A 19,265-nucleotide genomic window follows, 5' to 3' on the forward strand; every position below is an offset into this window, starting at 1 on the left:
TGTTCCTCTTTTTAGAGACTATACACACACGCACACACATACGTGCGCGCGCACACACGCACACAAAGAGCTGATTTTGCCCTTGAAGTGGAGTGGATGACAGCTCTGTTCCTCCGAGCCTCGCAGACCACTCTGCTGCTAATGGACTGTCAGCCTCTTTCATTCCGGGCTCGACTGTGTGCCGGCTGGTGAAAAGCAGCGCCTCTGGCAAGAACCTGGCACTTGGGTCTCAGCCAGTTGACATTTGCGATTTGCCCTCCTTCAAATCGGTACAGCCCTCCCACCGTGAGTAACTGAGCCAGGATGCCAACGGGTGGTATAAACCAGGTCAGGTCCCCTGCCTGCAGAGGTGACAAGGGCTGAGCCCGGGCTCTTCAGGAGCGCCTGCAGGTGGTTCCTCAGCGGGGGAAAGGCTAGAATTGCAAGGCACGGACCCCTTCAGTGCCCCCGACCCACTGGACACCCGGAGAGCTCTGGGAGGGTGTTGATCACACGATGTCAACGACGTTTGGGGCAGAAAGAGAAGTTGGTCTGGGGGCGCACTGTGATGCTAATATATCCAGAGAGGCAGCCCTCTGTGCTGTGTGACTCAAGGGGCACCCCCAGTCCACACCCCCACCCTCCTGCCATATCCTTGTCTCTCTGTCCCCCAGCCAGCCTCAGCATTATTCCCATTAGGGTCATGGTGGGTTTAACAGGGAAGCCCGGGGGCCGGCCCTGGTGCCTTTGGGGGCATGTCAACATGACTGCTGTCCGTCTCCCCCAGTAGGTGGCAGGACTGGTGCACAAGGACCTGTTTTACTTACTGTCTAAGGTAGCACTTCAGATCCAGCTCGCCTTCTTGGCGCCCGGACGCCTCGAGATGAATGTTTGCTGAGTGACTGAGTGAATGACAATAATAAAGCTATCACTTTATTAGGTGATAGCTAATTAGCTTTATTAGGTGTGTGTTAGGCATTGTTCTGAAAGTGAAAATACATTCTTTTAGTGCTCAGGACAACCCCATGAATGGAGTATTAAGGTCCCTTTTTTGGAAGAGAGGAAACTGAGCCTCAGGGACTTGATTAAATTCTCCCAGGGTCATCCAAGTAGTAAGTGAAGGAAGCACAATTCAAACCTTGGACTCTTTCAGGGCAAGGTCTGCCCCTCATGCCTGTCATGTGTGTCTTCTGTGGCCTTGTACGCAGCACCTTGTACACGGGGCTCAGCCAGTTGGTCTACTCTTGGCAGTGCTGGTGTCGAGGGAGCAGACAAGGCTGAAGGTGGGGGTGCCAGAGAAGGGCGCTTCGGAAGCATCAAAGAGGGACCAGCCTTCACAATTTCCCTGGCCTCGCCACTGCTCGTCGGTGCTGGAACCACTCCCAAGGGTGAGTGATGGGGCCGGCTGCAGGCCCACAGAGGTGGCCTGGGGCCCTGGCAGGTGGTTCCCATCATGGAGGGACCGCCACCTCCTGGCTGCAGGTGCCCCAGGGAGGGAGGCACACAGAGAGCCTGAGGCTGGCAGAAGAGACGAACTGTTGAAGGTTGAGGAGGCGCCATGGGCTGGGCACTGGCCTCTAAATTTCAAGGTGAGGGTCTCCCTGCGTCCCCCACCCCTGCCCAGGCCCTCAGCCCTGCACCCTCCAACGCCTCCAGGGGGCCGACTCTACAGGGACGGTAATTAAGCAGCTTGTCGAACCTGCTCTGGTCAGTCTCATTCCCCACAGTGACACGGGAAGGTGTGTTCAGGTTACATTTCTACTCCTGCACCCACCAGCCTACGTTCATTTTCTCTGTTCCTTGCAGTCCCCACCCAGCCACTGACTCAGAGTGCCCACGTCAGGAACGTGGGTCACTCTGCTTCCCGAGAGTGTGGCTGGCTGCCAAGTGGAGGGGGGATGGGGGAGACCGAAGGAGCCCCTCCCTACCTTCAGAGTGAGCAGCCCCTGGGGGCTGATGGTCATACAGTGCTGGGGACACAGAAGACGCAGTGGGAGGAGGCTGAGTGAGGCGTGTCACCTAAAGAATAAACACTGGCCACCACGGTGCCCTGAGGGTAAAGAAGGGGGTGCTAGATGGAGCTAATCATCGAGGCTTCCAGGAAGGCTTCCGGGAAGAGGTGGCCATGAGGGTGATTATTTCCTTGGAAGCTGAGGTGCTGGTGGACCCCGGCTGGAGAAAGTCCCTTGACCGCTGCCCGCGAGTTTGGGTGAAGCTTCATCAGCCTCTCACTGAGGCAGGTGTGCTAAGGGCCATGACACCACCACCAAGGTCAAAGCCAGAAGGATGAAAAACCCTGTCACCTCCTTGCTGAGAAACAAACAGGAGGTGACGGTGGGGCATTTAATCAGCCAGGGCTGCCAATACCTAATCAAGATGAATGGCCTTGAGAGATGAAGCCCAGGAACAGCCCTGTGTTAGGAGATGGGAGACTGCACTAGGGCCCCTGGAAGGCCGGATTCCAGAGAGATGCCAACGGGGTTGGAGGTCACCACTGTCACCAACTGTCACCAACCAGGGCTTTCCGGTTGACGCTTCTCTGGCCGAGGACCTTTACTAAGACTGCTCTGGGCCGGCTGTGTCTCAGGACTGATGATAAATGGGGCACCCCCCCTCCCTGCTCTTTAAGGACTCAGGTGAGCGGGTGGAGTAGCACACGTGGATAAGTTATTCTCATGCTGTCGCAGGTGCCATAATAGGGGCCCAAAGGGTGTGGGGGGGAATGAGGGTGGCAGAGATTAATTGCTCCAGACCCGGAACACCAGTTCACTGTTGACGTGAACCTTTTTCGCTCGGGCTTCTGACCACTGGTCTTCTCTGGCGCCACCTGTAGGCGGCTGCGGGGCAAGCCAGTCACTCACAATTAATTGAGCACCTACAAACTGGGTTACACCCTGGGCTAGGCTCTGGGGGATAGACCCAGTCCTATCCTCAGGAATTGCATAATCCCAGAGGAAAGACAGACAAACAGGCGCTCCTTGTATCACTCGTGGAGTCTGGCGGCACTGAGTTTAGTCAAGTCCAGGCTGTATCGCTTGCCTACCAGGCGTGCTCAGCCACGCTGTGTAACCCCTTTAAGGGGGTCCTTTCCCCCAAATGTACCGTGGAGAGAGGTAACATCTCTCCATGAGCTCCCGTCAAAGTTCAACAAGGGAAGAACATCCGGGAAATATCTGAAGTCTGTTTTACCAGGGTCGCCATTAAATTACAAACATTTGCTCATGTGTAAGTGTGTGCGAATGTGTGTGTGCACTTGTGTACGTGGGGGGGGGGGGAGGATACCTGCCCTCTGCCCCCTCACCAACAGGGTAGTTATTATTCTGGGTATTCAGGAAGAACCGAAAATTAATGGAACCTAATGCAATGAGCGACACCTTGTAAAACAATCTCAATTACCAGATAACCAATCTCCGTGCAATTCCAGAGAGGATAAAAAGAGGCCACGGGGGCTGTGAGCAAATGAGAGCCCAGAACTGCGGGCAGAGGCAGGGAGATGGAACCGTCCGTTATCTTGCCAGCTCAGAACAGAGGTTAGGCACAGGGGCGGGCTGCTGTGCTGAGAAGAGACATTCTTTCTCCAAGAAGGGGCGAGGCGGGGACGGTGAAGAGCAAAGATAACCGAGTTAGTCAAGTGGGGAAGCGGGCTGTGTAGTCTGTGACCCCCGGGCCATCGGGTGGCTGCAGCTCAGCGCGCTTAGGCAGCGCTGGGACACCTGCTTCCCCAGGAGGGGCCGTCCCCCTGGAGAAGCCGGGCCCTGCCTTGGAACCTCCACTGGCTGCCTGGCGGGCCGTTATATTATTCTCCAGCCCCTTCCCGGGCTCTGGGGGGAGGGTGTCCTCGCATTCACGTCCTGGGGTGTGTCCTGAGATGGAGAAGTTGAAGGAGAGGTGGGGGTAACAGCAGACCGTTGACCCCGCCTGACCGTGGTCAGAGTGAGAGTCTCCCTCCTCCGAGTCCAGGAAGCTGGGTGGCATTCACCAAGGCCCTTCTCCATGCACCAATCAGCTCGCCCTCCCCCCCCTCCCCCCCGCAGCCCTGAGAGGTGTGGCCTCGGCTGGCTTCACAGGCTGAATGGTTCCGTGACTTGTTCAAGGTCACAAGGCCACGGAGTGGCAGACCTGCCTTGGCGCTTCTCTGACTCTGAATGTGGCTCTTGTTTGGTTAAAAATCTCATTTTCAAAACTTTCGTGTGAAGGGGGGGGGCAACACATGATGGTTTTTTTTTTTTTAATAAATCTCATTTTGAATTTAAATCTCTTTAAAAATGTTGAAAGAACCACAGCTGCCTGTCTGTCGTCTTCCCTCCCCTTCTCCTTCCTGCCTCTCCCCTCGCTTCCCTCCCCTCACCGGCTGCCCTGAGCTCCCCCTGCACATGCCGGCCACCCTGGGTGCTGGAGGAGAGATAGGAGAGGTAGGGTCAAGGGGCCTGGCAGAGGGAGGGGAGGGTCTCGGGGTTCCCACTGTTTGGCAAGGGGCTGGAAGATTCTGCGCGTGGTGCTGTCTGACCCCAGAGATTATCTCCGCCATCCCTCCCATCTGGAGCAGATGCATGGCTCCCGCGAATTCGGGAGGCATCATCTTCACGCCAGACAATATCATCTAAGGAGACCCACACTGCAGGGTCTCACCAGCCTTGTTCTCCGCCCTTTTGCTGTCTGACCCAGGAGAGGCTCACATAATGTGTGTTCTCGCCTTTGAGAGTTATGGCGACTCCACGATGGAGTTAAAACGGTTCCGATTTTGTAGCTGAGGCAACCGAGGCTCCTGCGGCAAGATTAAGCACCTTGCTCCCGATGTCCCCGGGCAGATACAGCCACCCGAGGTGGCAGAGCCAGTGGCCCAGCCAGGATTGGAAGGCAGGTCCTGTGACTCCGAGTCCAGTGCTCTCCCCAACCATGCCGCCAACCTCGATCCCAGCCTCTAGAAGGCAGGGGTGGCATTGGAGGATTGTGGCTTCCAGGTTGCTCCTGAAACGCCCACGTCAGAGACAAAATGCAAGTAGAGCGGCAGGCCTGACCCTGCGGAGAGCGGGGGAGCGGCGATGGCTCCCCGGGTGGGGATAACAAACAGGCGAGGAGCTGCTGATTGGGAGATAATCTCTGAGAAATGATCAAGTGCCAGTTGCTTCCGCAGCTGCAGGGCTGCATCTGGGCCCAGTGCTGACGTGAGCTCCACCCCCAGATCCGCATTGTCACTGCTTGTTGGAAAAACAGATGTTATTGTCCTCTGTTCCCATCCCTTTGTCCCTAATAGGCACTTAAGTGCAGGAGGGGGAACGGAGAAACGGGGACAGAATCTGCGTCTATTTCAGGCTCTTTCCGGAAGCTTGCACTTCGGTGGGATTTGCTGCTTGGGGTAGAATGGGTGCATGGAAGGACCTCCTCTCCCTGCCCTGAGTGCCCAGGGCTAGCAGGTGCTGAGGACTGGTTCTGGGAGGGGGGTGACTCCATGTCTCCTAGGTGCCCTGCTTGGACTGGACCTTTGGCTGACGTTAGGCAAAGGGCCACCCCTGGCCTTCTGCCTTGACTCCCAGAATTTGGGAGGTTGGATAAGGTCAAGGGCTGATGGGATCAAGGTCTTGAGTCCTATTCTTACTTGGGATTCATTCGTTCGTTCGTTCATTCATTCATTCATCCATTCACTCGTTGACCTGCTGCTGAGCACATTTCTTCAGTTTAACCCAAGCTCTGACAGCAGCATGCTGCTTTGCGGGTAGAAACTTCTCGTGGAAGAACAGGACATCCTCTTGCATCAGGTCACCATGGCTCTGACTTAATGGGAGCTCAGAGGCTCTGCTGCACAGAAATTGCTCTGCAGCAACCTGCCCGGTGCCTTGAACCCCACCATCAGTCAGTCTTCTGGATGAAGGCATTGTATTTCCCAAAGGGCCCTGCCGAAACACAAGCGCATAACTGAGGAGGGCTCACAGAGGGGGAAAAAAAGACCTGCCCATCACCAGGGATGGAGAGACACAGAAGAAGAGAGATGTCCAGCCTCCGGGCTGTTGCCCTGGGAGGGCAGCCTGAGGGGCTGTGTGAGAAAATTAAGGACGCGGGGGAGCAGTTCCTAGAGGGATCGGGTCCTGCGTGTCACTGGCTGCCCAGGTCTGCTGAGACCCACGATGTAAGACTAAGGAGTCTTACGCCAAAGTAAGTCTTACACTTACTAAAGAGTGAGGGGAAACTTAGTATGCTCTGCTGACCTTCAAACCTTAGAAGCTCAGAGATGGGGCCACGTCAGTGGGGTAGCAGGGGCAGAGACGGGGTAGAGATGGACGCATGCCCCTACTGCCTTGCCTCTGGCCATCTCTGTTCTGTGCCCGTCTCCTCTCCCAGCTGGGGCCAGGGGCTGATTGCAGGTGAGCTCAGGCCCCCAGCCAGCCACTTCCCTGGGCCATCCCGATGAGTTTGATGAAAGAAGAGAGAACGTCATCACTGATGGGGGTGCGGGAGACCCTGTCCTGCCACACCCCCTTTACCTGATGGGTATTAGGCCTCTAATTAACTGGGGAGGTGCCCACGAGGCAGAGATGCCCTCTGTAACCTCTTACTACTTAATATTCCAAACCTATTTCACCTCCCTGTAGCAGAACTTCTAAAAAAGTCACATAATTAAAGCACATTAGAATTCATTTGAAATGGTTTCCATAAAGACAATTATTATCTAGTGATGATTCTAGGTGAGTGCGTGAGCTTACAGAATACCAGAGCTGAGGGAGGGCTCGCCCCCTCGCCCCACTTTGTTCTCCAGGAATCTCTCAGGAAGGGCCTTTGGAATGTTTCTTAATGCCCTCCGGCCCCTCCCCACCTAACTGCCTTCCACAGCAGCGTGAATACACCATCCACCATCCAGCAGCTTGCCCCCAACCCCCGAGTGATAAGGGGTTGGATGAGGAACATCGTTCAGGAGAAAATGGAAGGAATCTGGCCAGAGTCCCCAAAGCCTTGCTTACCTCTGGTGGCTTTTTATGCCTCCCCCAGACTCCTCTGCCCCCCTGCACACTTATCCCTATCCATCCCTTCCCCTTTTCTCAGATCTGGTGTGGCAAAACGGGTGCTCTCTGGAGCACAGGGTTTTGTCGTAGGGACAACACTCAAAAGGCTTAGTATGGAGAGGAAACCTGGGAAGTTGGAAAACCATCTCCTTGTCCCCAACCAGGGACTCCTGATCCAAAAGCCCTGAAGGCAGTGACCGTGCCTAAGTCATTTCCCATGTCTGGGACTTGGGCTGGGCAGATGGGCCTCTTTAAGGCATGTTCCCTTTGAATATACTTTTTGTTTAAATTTATTTTGGGGCGCCTGGGTGGCTCAGTCGGTTAAGCGGCCGACTTTGGCTCAAGTCATGATCTCACACTCCGTGAGTTCAAGCCCCGCGTCGGGCTCTGTGCTGACAGCTCAGAGCCTGGAGCCTGTTTCAGATTCTGTGCCTCCTTCTCTCTCTGACCCTCCCCTGTTCATGCTCTGTCTGTCTCTGTCTCAAAAATAAATAAACATTAAAAAAATTAAAAAAAATTTATTTTTAAAGCTTATTTATTTTGAGAGAGAGTGAGAGAGAGAGAGAGAGAGAGAGAGAGAGAGAGAGAGAGAGAGAGGCAAGAGGAGGGGCAGAGAGAGAGGGAGAGAGAGAGAGAGAGAATCCCAAGCAGGCTCTTCACTGTCATCACAGAGTCTGACATGGGGCTGCATCCCAGGAAGCGTGAGATCATGACCTGAGCCAACACCAAGAGCCAGTGGCTTAGCCAACTGAGCCAGCCAGACACCCAGAGGTAGTAGAAAGCAGTGGATACTCCATGATTGGCTTTGACTTGGATTTGGGATGAGTGCATGATATGCAACATGCACTTGTTTGCAAAAGATTTTTTTAAAGTTTATTTTCTTTACTTTTGAGAGAGAGAGGCAGAGAGAGAGAATCTCAAGTTAACAGTGAGGAGCCTGATGCGGGGCTTGAACTTGCAAACTGTGAGACCATGACCTGAGCTGAAATCAAGAGTTGGACTCAACCAACTGAGCCACCCAGGCGCCCCTGCAAAAGATTTGACTCTGTAAGTGTGTGTGCTGTTGCTAATATTAAAATTAGTTGGCAATTTCTGAATACATACTACTCAGCTTTGGGGTGAAATCATCTAGAAGCTTCCAGGTGGCAGTGAAGTCAGACTGAGGCAGAAGTAAGAATTTGACATAGGTTATCTCCTCCCTCCACCTCTTGTCCCTTGACTCAGTGTCTGATGTGGTTGCTGTCAGGTTGCTGAAATGCACATTTCTCTCCCGCTTTGATGGGTACCAATGTCAGGTCTTGAATGAAAGCCACCTCCTCTTGGTATGAAGGATGAGAAAGACACTGCCCATTGGAGGAGGGCGCTAGGGGCTGCTTCCAGATTGATGACTATGGTGCCCTGTATGCAACAAGCCCCCCTTCTCCCCGTGGCACGCCCATTTGCAATGTACCTACTCTCCAGTCTTCTTGTCAAGAGGCAGAGTCTCTTTCCCATCCCCTTGAACCTGGGTTGGTCTTTGACTTCCTTTGGCCAATACAATATGGTGGACGTAATGCTTCCCAGCCTAGTCTCTGACAGGCCTTGCAGCTTTTGCCCTCCTCCACGGGGGACTACCCTGAGGCCGCCAGGTGAAGGAGTCAGACACAGCCTCCTGAAGGGTGAGAAGCCACATGAAGTGGAGATGAACTATCGCAGCTGAGGTCCCCAGACCATCCAGCTGACAAGCCAGCACCAACCACCAGACGTGTGTGAGAGGCCAGTTTTAGGCCCTCTGGCCATCCCAGCCACCAGCTGATTGAACACGAGGGAGTCCGAGAAGAAGCAACCCAAGACACACACAGAATCACAAGCAAATAAACAGTTATTCTAAGCCACTAAGTTTTGGGGTGGTTTGTCACACAGCAATTCATCACTGATACAGTTACTGACACCCTTGCCTGAGCACCCACCGGCCAATGCCAGCACCCTAGGGGACAGGACTGTGCCTTCAAATGCTTTGTCCATTCTTCCATCTAGAAGCCCCGGAAGCAACTTTTTTGCCTCAGATTTGTTTCTTTGCTCATCCCCACCAGTTTCCGGGCCTGACACAGCAGTGCCCATTGCTCTTTATTAGTTTAATATATGTTGAAGCTTCCAAATAGATGCTGGGGCCCAGGTGGAACAGATGAAATGTGACTAAGTTCTGGGGGATGATTGATAATGAGTAGGGACTGGAAAATCAATTGTGTTAATTCCTAGTCTGTCACTGGGACCGAGAATTAATGAGAAAATCTGTCTAACTTAATGGTATTTACACATTATACAGAGTGTGATAAAATTGTCGGCAGGTGCTGCCTGGCATTCCAATTACACACGGCCTGCACAGCCTGAGGGGCAGGCGGGTCTGAGCTGCCCAGGACCTGGGCTGGGCATATGGAGACTCGCCCCAATGGCCACACTAAACTCTGAGTAGATCCCAGACCCCTGCGTGGATCTCAGTGGCCCTTCTGGTCCCTGCCATTTGGGGGTGTCCAACTGGCAGTGTCTCTGGGATTTGCCGGAGGGTACATTTACAGGGCTGCTTTGAAGGTAAGCACTCCAGAAGCCACATGTGCAGTTGGACAATGGCCAAGAGTGGGCTCAGTCCTATGGGCTGGCATGATTTGAGAGACACAGATGATCCTCCTGACCCACCTGACCCCTTCCCTGTGGAAGGTCAGCATCAGTCCTGCCCTATATACCACATCCACATGACAAGTCGCTTTTGGAAGACACCTTGAAAAGCCTCATGGAAAGTGACGGGAGAGTCTTCTTTGGCGTCTGAGTGTTTGCTTCCCTGAAATTCTGTCCCGACCGGGGCCATCCAGTTCTCGGTGTACCTGAGAACCCCCGAGAACCCTCAATTCCTGGTATTCACACCCCTGTGTGGCCTTCTTTCATACTGAATAGGACTGATCCGAGGATCCAGTAAGATAATGCAGACATGGCTGCATGTGACTTCTTTTTTTGTTTGTTTTAATTATTTTTCAACGTTTATTTATTTCTGAGAGGCAGAAAGAGATAGGATGTGAGCAGGGGAGGGGCAGGGAGAGAGGGAGACACAGAATCCAAAACAGGCTCCAGGCTGTCAGCACAGAGCCCCATGCGAGGCTCGAACCCATGGACCACGAGATCATGACCTGAGCCAAAGTCAGACGCTTAACTGACTGAACCACCCAGGCGCCCCTGCATGTGATTTCTGAAGCCAGTTCATAAAAACGGCGGCAGCTTTTGCCTCGCTCTCTCTCATCGCTCACTCTGGGGAAGGCACCACCATGGGGGGAGGAACTGAGGCCTCCTGAGGTCAACAACGAGCACATGGGAGTGAGCCATCTTGGAAGCAGGTCCTCCAGCCCCGGTCAAGCCTTCAGATGACCACAGCCCCGACTGATGTCTTGACTGCAACTTCCAGAGAGACCCTGAGTGAGCTTGCTCCTGAATCCCTGACCCCCGGAAATGGGGAGGGATCATAGTATAGATATTTGTTATTGTTTTAAGCTGCCAGGTTTGGGGGTACTCTGTTGTGCAGCGATGGATAATAATACTGGTGGGAGGGAGATGGTGGGAGGTCGGAGGGAGAATAATACAGGTGGGGGGGCAGCACCAGGGTTCTCCATGTGGGGTGTGGAGCTGACGGACGACCTGATTTTTATTCAAGTGAAACCTACTTGTGTGTTTCACTGCTTCCCATACCCTGCCTTTCCCATCCCGAGCCTTGAATACGCTACTCTCTCTCGGTGACTCGAGGGCTGGGCTGGGGTCCCAGCCCTTCTCACCACCAGAGCTGACGGCCAGCCGGCTGTCTAATAGAGTGATCACAGCAGTGCTTGCAGGGGAGGCTCTGCAGAGCACAGGGAGCCCTGTAGATTTCAATCCTTTCCCTGTTTAATCTTTCCTTCACTTCCTTTGGTTCACATGTTTCCACATGCACTGCAGAGTTTCAAAAGATAAGCCCCACAACCAGACATGGCAATCCACCCTGCTGTCCCTCCAGCGGGAGCAGAATTCAGCCAAGCAGGAAGCTACAGACTCTCCAGTTCTGGGAGCTCGAGAAGCCTGCAGGAGTCAGGGACCTGGGAACCTCCACTTCAGGCTGTCACTTCCTTTGGCCTCTGTCTCGGGCCTTCTCAAATCCCATCAGCTCCCCCCTGGATGGGCTGGGAGCTGCATACCCCTGGAGGGGTTGGTCAGCCTGATGCCATGAGGCCTAATGGTCAAGGGCAGGGGTCTTTGAAGTCAGATAGGCCTGAGAGTAAATCTCAGCTCTGCCATTTCCTGCCGTGTGGCTTCAGACAAATGACTTTTTTCTCTGGCATTCGATTTTGCTGGGCACTCAGTAAGTAGGAATGGCCAGCCGTGAGACTTGAGTCTGCAGGTGACCCCTCCCCGATCTCAGTGCCCCCCCCCGTCCCCCCGCCCCGGCCTTCCTCTCGCTCAGCAGGTGAGCAAGACAACTCTCCTGCCTCCGAGCACCGGCCAGGCTGGGATGCTGTGTGACATAAGGACATTAAGCAATCCTTCAGGCCAAAGAATCCCCACATAACAAATTCATTCTGTGTAATAAAGAACTTGGCTGCACCCCTGTTCTGAACGTTTGAGATCCGAATTGCTGCCTTGGAACTTCAGAGACGGAGGAAGAAGAAATGAGCTCAGGGTCTCTGGGAAAAGACCTTTAAACCTGTTTTGGAAATCAGACTTGTCTGACTGCGGCACATCTCCCCTCCAGGTTTGGATGAAGGGAAGGGACTCTGGAGGGCTGCCTGTGGGGGCACAGGGAACAATGGGTAAGGAAGGACAAGGTTCAGGAAAGGAGGGTGACAGGGACACACACATGCCCTCCTCCTGCCTTCATATGGCTCCCGTCTTCCTGCCCAAGGCTGCCTTTGACGCTTGCTCTTTCGTTCATTTACTCACTCAACATCCTGACATGGAGCACCCCTGGCTGCCAGTGAACAGGCAGGAAGGGCCGGGTTGATTAATGAAAGGTGAGTTCTAAATCCCAGAGTTTATGGAACCAATCCTTGCAGCTCAGCCCCCACTCAGGAGTCCATGAAAATAGACGTTATCACGGGGGTGCCAACAAAGGGTGACAAAAACGGTCCACGCGAGACTGGGAAGGCTGTCACAGAAGAGGGCATGTTTGAGCTGGGTCTCGCAGGCTGAGCAGGAGTTCCTCTCGGGAGGAAAAAGAAAGTGAGGAGGAAGGGGTGGAGATGAGAGGAGCAGAAAGGGCATTCCAGGCAGAGAAAGCAGCCTATTCAAGGCACAGAGGTGGGGAGAGCATGGTGTTTTTGAAAACAGCAGAACACAGCAGTGGTCTTCACTTAAAGTGCGTGGAGAAGGTACACAGGGATGTCTTCTCTCAGCTCCACACCCCAGGTGGAGATCCCTGGTGCTGCCCGCCCATCTCCCTCCTACCTTACAGAGTCACCTCTGTGAGTGACCATCACCTCACAACAGAGTACCCCCAAACCTGGAAGCTTAAAATAATGACAAATATCCACACCTGAGATCCCTCCCAGTTTCTGCGGGTCAGGATTTCAGGAGCAAGCTCACTCGGGGTCTCTCTTGAGGTTGCAGTCGGGAGGTCAGCCTGGGCTGTGGTCATCTGAAGGCTTGACCGGGGCTGGAAGACCATTTCTGAGATGGCTCACTCCCGTGTGCTGGTTATTGGCCTCAGGAGGCCTCAGTTCCTCCCCCCATGGTGGTGGCTTCCCCCAGAGTGAGTGATACGAAAGAGAATGAGGCAGGAGCTGCCATGGTTTTTGGGAGCCGGCCTCAGAAGTCACAGTCAATCACGAAGGCTGGCAGCTTCCTCTATACTCCAGACAAGCACTGCTGACGGCATGGCTACTGGGGGTCCCTGGGGCGGTTGTCCCTGCCCCCCAGAGTGGCCAGCCCCTAAAGATTGTGATGTAGGTGTGCCCATGACTCTGTTTGGGAAATCTTGACATGAGTACCTGCAGTCAGGAAGGCAGACCCTTGCCGCACACCCACTTGAAACTCTGTCACCATCCTGTGTTTCCCCACCCACCTCACCCTCTGCTTGCTGCACCCCTGCCTTGCTTTATCTTTCATACCAAAGGACGATGCTATTGGAGCACACTTGGAGCACGGGGGAAGCAACGACCCCAGCTTTATCGAGTACTGACTGTGTGTTAGGTGAGTACTGAGCACAGTAAAGGGGCTAACCTCTTACAGCCTCTCTGTGGGGTTGCTGTGTCCCCATTTTACAGATGAGAAAACTGAAGCACAGAGAGGGTAAGTAGGCTTGCCCAAAGCCACCCAGCCCTTAAGTGGCAGAGCCGGGTTCTACCTCCACAGCCCATCCTGCTAACCTTATATTTACTGCATCTGTGAAGCCACGGTTCATCAGACAGAGGTGGGGGTTCACAGTGCAGCGAGAGAGACGGAGGTTAGACATCGAGAAGGTTCTCCAGGCCCCGAGGCCTCGGAGTAGCTTTGTCCCCTGTGTTCAGAAAACGGATCTTCCAGACTCTAGGGAGCACTGAGGCAGCAGCCAGGCCAAAGGGCTATGGTTTTTTTTTTTTTTTTAATTTTTTTTTTCAACGTTTATTTTTGGGACAGAGAGAGACAGAGCATGAACGGGGGAGGGGCAGAGAGAGAGGGAGACACAGAATCGGAAACAGGTTCCAGGCTCCGAGCCATCAGCCCAGAGCCTGATGCGGGGCTCGAACTCCCGGACCGCGAGATCGTGACCTGGCTGAAGTCGGACGCTTAACCGACTGCGCCACCCAGGCGCCCCCTTTTTTTTTTAATTTTTAAGAATTGTGGTAAAATAGGGGCGCCTGGGTGGCTCAGTCGGTTAAGCATCTGACTCTTGATTTCAGCTCGGGTCATGATCTCACAGTTTGTGGGTTCGAGCCCCGCGTCGGGCTCTGCACTGGTAGTGTGGAGCCAGCTTGGGATTCTCTCTCTGCCCCTCCCCTGCTGGTGCGCTATCTCAAAATAAATAAATAAACTTAAAACATTGTGGTAAAATACACATAATATAAAATTTACCATTTTAACCATTTTTTAAGAATACAGTTAGTGCGTTCACGTTGTAGGCACCGTCCATCCCCAGGACGTCTTTGTGACACCTTGAGGTCTCTGCTGGTCCCCAGTTCTCCTGCCAACCTGGCCCCCTTCCCTCCCCGCTGCCGGGGCTGGGACCAGCGGAGGCAAGAGCAGACTCTGCTCTTTAGAGGGGAGGATTAAAATGATCCACCTCTGGGGCGCCTGGGTGGCTCTGTCGGTTGAGCATCCGACTTCGGCTCAGGTCATGATCTCGCGGTTTGTGGGTTTGGGCCCTGCGTCGGGCTCTGTGCTGACGGCTCGGAGCCTGGAGCCTGTTTCGGATCCTGTGTCTCCCTCTCTCTCTGCCCCTCTCCCGCTCATGCTCTGTCTCTGTCTCTCTCTCTCTCAAAAATAAACATAAAAAAAATAAAATAAAAATAAAAAAAATAAAATGATCCACCTCTGAGGTCTGCTCTCTGCTTCAAAGGCCCGCAGCCGCAGCACGGATGATGGGCTGTAACGTGGCATGAAAGGGAGTTTATCTATAGTACCGGGAGCTCGGTAACTCATAAACCTTTCATTAGTTTTACATCGATGACGGCTCAAGTCCTCGGAAGTAGATTTCGGCTGGAAGATAGATGTCTCTATAAATCATCATCTCTGAAAATTAGGGAAATCGAGGGAGCCTTTTTATAGGATTTCCCGGCCGCTCACTTGCATTCCTGCCCCCTTTCCGAGCTGACGTTGGATTCCAGCCTCATGCCCTCAGACGGAAAACATGATCGGAGGCTCGGAGAAGGGACTAGAAAGGGCACCAAACCGCCCTCCCTTCTCCTGGGCCACCTCCAAGCCTGGAGGCTGCAATTCTACTCCTATATGGGCTGTCTTATTATCTACAGAGAGGCTCAGGGAAGGAGCTTTCTGGAGGGTGTTTCTGTGAGAGAAAGAAATCAAGCAGCAGCAGGGGAGCAGACAGAGGAGCTTGAAAATCTAGCTCTCACCAGAAATGGGAAAGAAGAGGGGAGTCCTTTGCTTGCTGATGAGAACAAGAGTGATGAGAACTGCACTTCGAGCCGGGTCTGTCACGGAGACAATCACCAGTGTGTTTTAGGTATTATTGGGAACGTTTCTTATCTGCTATGGACTATATTAGCGATGTGTTATCATTACCCGCCCACTTTACGGATAAGGAAACCGAGGCCTAGAGAGGCCAAGCGACCTGCCCAAAATGACACGGCCGAAAGTGGCAGGGCTCGGGCCTGACCCCCTGCCTTACACGGCTGCTCCTCATCCTCGGGGCCGCCTCTCTTGGGCTTGACTTTAACAATGCCACCTTCCCCTCTCTCAGTCTGATTCCTCATCTCCCAAATAGAGAATCAACTTCATGTCCCCCAGACGTGAAGTAGGAGGCGAGCCAGCCAGGAAGCTCAAAGCTTGGAGCTCTCCCGAAGGATAAACTTCCCCCAAAGGCAGGGAAAACTGTTCGTTTCTGGATGATGTCCACACCTCTGATTCATGGTGTCTTCGCCATGTCTCATGGAGACTTGGTGAATGTGCCCATTTTACAGATGGGGAGATTCAGCCCTGCCCTCCCTCTCTCCCCTTTGCCGTTTCAATCACACAGTTAGTAAATGGCCGAGGCCGGCTAGAAGCGGGTCCTGGCTTATCCTGTGGTGTCAGAGGCGGGCGGACCCCTCAGCCACCACAAATGGGCTCTGTGGAAGGCCATGTCTCCAGCCAGGGTGTCAGGGCATCGGTCCCCTCTGCTCCTTCTCATCCAGGGAGGGGTCGTCTTCCCAGTGGGTTCCCTTCTGTTTTGCTCGGCCGCAGCCTCAGATGCTCCTGTCCCCACATCCCACTCCGCCCCGGGCTGCCCTAAACGTTCAGACTAATTACAAGAAACAGCAGAGAAGCTATGGCAGAGAAGCGGGTGGGTGATTTGATGGACTGGGTGGGCCTCAGGACACCTGGTGTTTGCCGGGTGCCGTTAGGTTCCCAACAGGTCAAAGACTTTTCAATTTCCTTTTCTCTCCCCGGCTCTTGCCCCTGCAAGCTGAGCAGTGATGGAACGAGGGAGGGAGCCAGAGGGGAGGCGTTGCGGTCTCTGCTGTGTGCTGGCTGCAGAGAAAGAAGGCTCCCAGCAAGTAGTGTCCCAGGAGGACTTTTGTTCAGAAATAATATGCATGAGGATTTATTTCCTCATCGCTGGGCTTCCAGCTAAGGGCCAGCTTGTTTCCGCTTGGCTCGGGCAGGAGAACTCCCCTAAAGGTTTCAGCGAAGCAGCCAAAGAGTCGGATTCAACTAGCATTAACTGAGCACCTACTGTGTGCGAAGCCCTGCACCCATGGCTTTATTTATGCCACGGAACCTTCGGAACCACCTTCCGCGTTTGGGATTCTTGTTCCCATTCTACAGATGGGGAAGGCGACTTCTTCAAGAGTCCGTAGTTAGTAATAACACTAGCAGCTGACATCTACTTTCTACGTGGACTTGCCATGAGCCAGTTACACTCAATGAGCTCCACCCCTTTAACTCATTGCATCCCAACAGCCCTGGGAAGTAGGTACTACTATTATTCCCATTTTGCGGATGAGGAATCTAAAGTCCGGTGAGATCGAGTAATTGTCTCAGGTAACAGAAGTTGTAAGCGATGGAGCTGGGGTCCAAATTCGGGCCAGCCAGCACCAGGGACCACGTGGCAGAGCTAGAAATCCCATCCAGTTCTTTGGCTCATGACCCGGTTCCTAAATACCACAGTTATTCTTGGCTTGGTGCCCTTCCCGTCCATGCAGAAGGATGGGGTTTGAGGGACTGTATCCACATACCTAAAGATCTCAGCAATTGTAAGGCCAAAACTTGGATGGACGTCTTGCTCGGGACATTTCAGTAGCAAGTTATAGAAACCCGACTTAAGAGGGGCTCTTTTGATTCCAGTGACTGGGGAGTCCAGGGGTGGATCCAGGGATCAAATGACATCATCAGGGCTCAGTCTGTCTGCCTCTGGACCTCATTCACCAGCAGTGATCTCTTCTGTCCTCGTGGTAGGGAGGTGGGTGGGGGGGCTGCATATGCTGGCAGTGTGGGCACGGCTCCAAGGCTCCCAGCTAAGAGGCTGAGTGGGAGCTGAAATATACCCGACACTCTGCTTGCCAAGCTGTCTCCTGATATACAAAGCAGTGTTGGCCCAGAGGGGCACTTTTCCTAGTTCTTCTGCCAGGAGGACTCACCTATTCCTTTTTTTTTTTTTTTAAGTTTATTTACTTTGAGAGGGACAGAGGGGGTGTGAGCGGGGGAGGGGCAGAGGGAGGGAGAGAGAATCCCCAGCAGGCTCCATCCACACTATCAGTGCAGAGCCCCATGTGGGACCCGAACTCACAAACCGTGAGATCATGACCTGAGAGAAATCAAGAGCCAGACGCTTAACCGACTGAGCCACCCAGGTGCCCCTCAGCTATTCCTAATACATGTAAGATGTGTATAGACCATGGGTAATCCTGACCCGTTCTCTTGAGGTCCGGGACCAAGTGCACACCAGCACTCCCACACCCCCACTTGGCAACTCTATCAGATCCAAACACTTAGTGAATATTCATGGAGCCCCTACCATGGGACACGTACTAATTTCCTGCAAACGTTCTGCCCTCTGGCAGCTTACATTTTGGTAAGGGATCCAATTGGCTTTGCTTGGGTCACATGACCACACTTGGACCAATCACTATTGCCCAGGGCACTTGATTGACAGCCTCACCGGGACCGCCTAGAACCTGGGTGGTTGCTCCGAGGAAATCGAAAGATTAGGCTGCAGAGGTAACGGACATCCGTTGAACTGTGGGGTCCCAGGAAAGTCTTGGTCCTTCTCTTCTTTGGCCAGTAACTTTCCCACCTGCATGGGGAGATGCTATCCCTAAAGGGCTCAGCCAGGTGAAAAGTTCCTCAGGTCTTGCTCAGAAAGGTCATGGGTCAGGACTGTTTACCCAACATCATCCTGAGCGTGACTTTCAGTTTGGGGAAGAAGAAAAATGATGGCGCCTAGGGGATTGTCTGGAGGGTGTCCATGTCAAGGATCAGGGCCTAAATGGGGTTCCCAGTTCAGTTGTCTGTGGGTTGGTGGGGGGTTTACTGGGTCTGATGAACATGGAGTACTAGTTATGTGGCAGGAGCTTCACCTGCTCTGTCTCATGTAAGATCCGCACCTGCCAGGGAGGCATCGTCGTCCCATTTTGCTGGTGAAGAAACTGAGGCTCAGAGAGGTAAGGTAACAGAAGTAGGTTCACTCGCTGTGCTGGCTCCAAAGCCCCCCCACTGAGCCCACAGAGACACTCCTCAAGCGGAGGGCGCCCTCCCCACACCACCTGTCACATGACCTCTTGAAGACCGGTTTCAGCTCCTGGTCCCTGCCCACCCACTCCTAGAGGCTCAGCAAACCCTCCTGCAGCTCCACCTTGTACCATCTCCCCTGCTCCCACTTACATCTGGGCGGCATCTTCTGGGTTCCCGAGCACTTTCCTGTGCTCTCACCATCAAAGGGTGAACGTCATCCATTCCCCGAGGCCACCTCCTCCTCCCAGGTGGCCCATCCCAGGCACAAGGTCAAACCCTAGCTGAATCACATGGCCTGTCTGCCGCTAGAGGGAGCCCCCAGCGTGGCCTTGTGGCTTTCTGGGGTGCTGAGGGGTGGGGCCCTGTAGAGGGCGCTGGGGATGTCTTGCCAAGAGTCTCATGGAGACTGGGGTGTCCCGACAGGATGATCCCTCCGGAGACCAAGAGGCTCTGGTCTGTGGGCTCAGCATCTCCACGATTAAAGAATAAGTCTGGGGAGATGCGAAGAGCTGGAAATGGAGCCCCGGCGGCCAGAGCTGTGGCCTCAGGCTCTGCCTCCCCTTCTCTGTCTGCTGCTGCTGCTCACATTTACTGGAAGCCAGAAGAGAGCACGTGAGACTCAGCAGCCCATCAGCGGCTTTGGTATTCCTCATTCATTGATTCACTGACTCATTCATTCAGAAAACATTTGAGCACCTCTACATGTGAAGCCTGGGCTAGGCCTTGGAGATACAGACCATGGTGAGCCAGACGCAGCCTCTGCTGTCATGGAGCAGTTAGTCTTGTTGGGGGGCGTGTAAGGGAGAGATGCATAAACAAGCCATTGTAGGGGCGCCTGGGTGGCTCAGTGGGTTGAGCGTCCGACTCTTGGTTTCAGTGCAGGTCATGATCTCACGGTTTGTGAGTTCGCGCCCCGCATCTGATTCTACACTG

Source organism: Felis catus, chromosome C1, assembly GCF_018350175.1.
Source record: "Felis catus isolate Fca126 chromosome C1, F.catus_Fca126_mat1.0, whole genome shotgun sequence".
Classification (NCBI taxonomy): Eukaryota; Metazoa; Chordata; class Mammalia; order Carnivora; family Felidae; genus Felis; species Felis catus.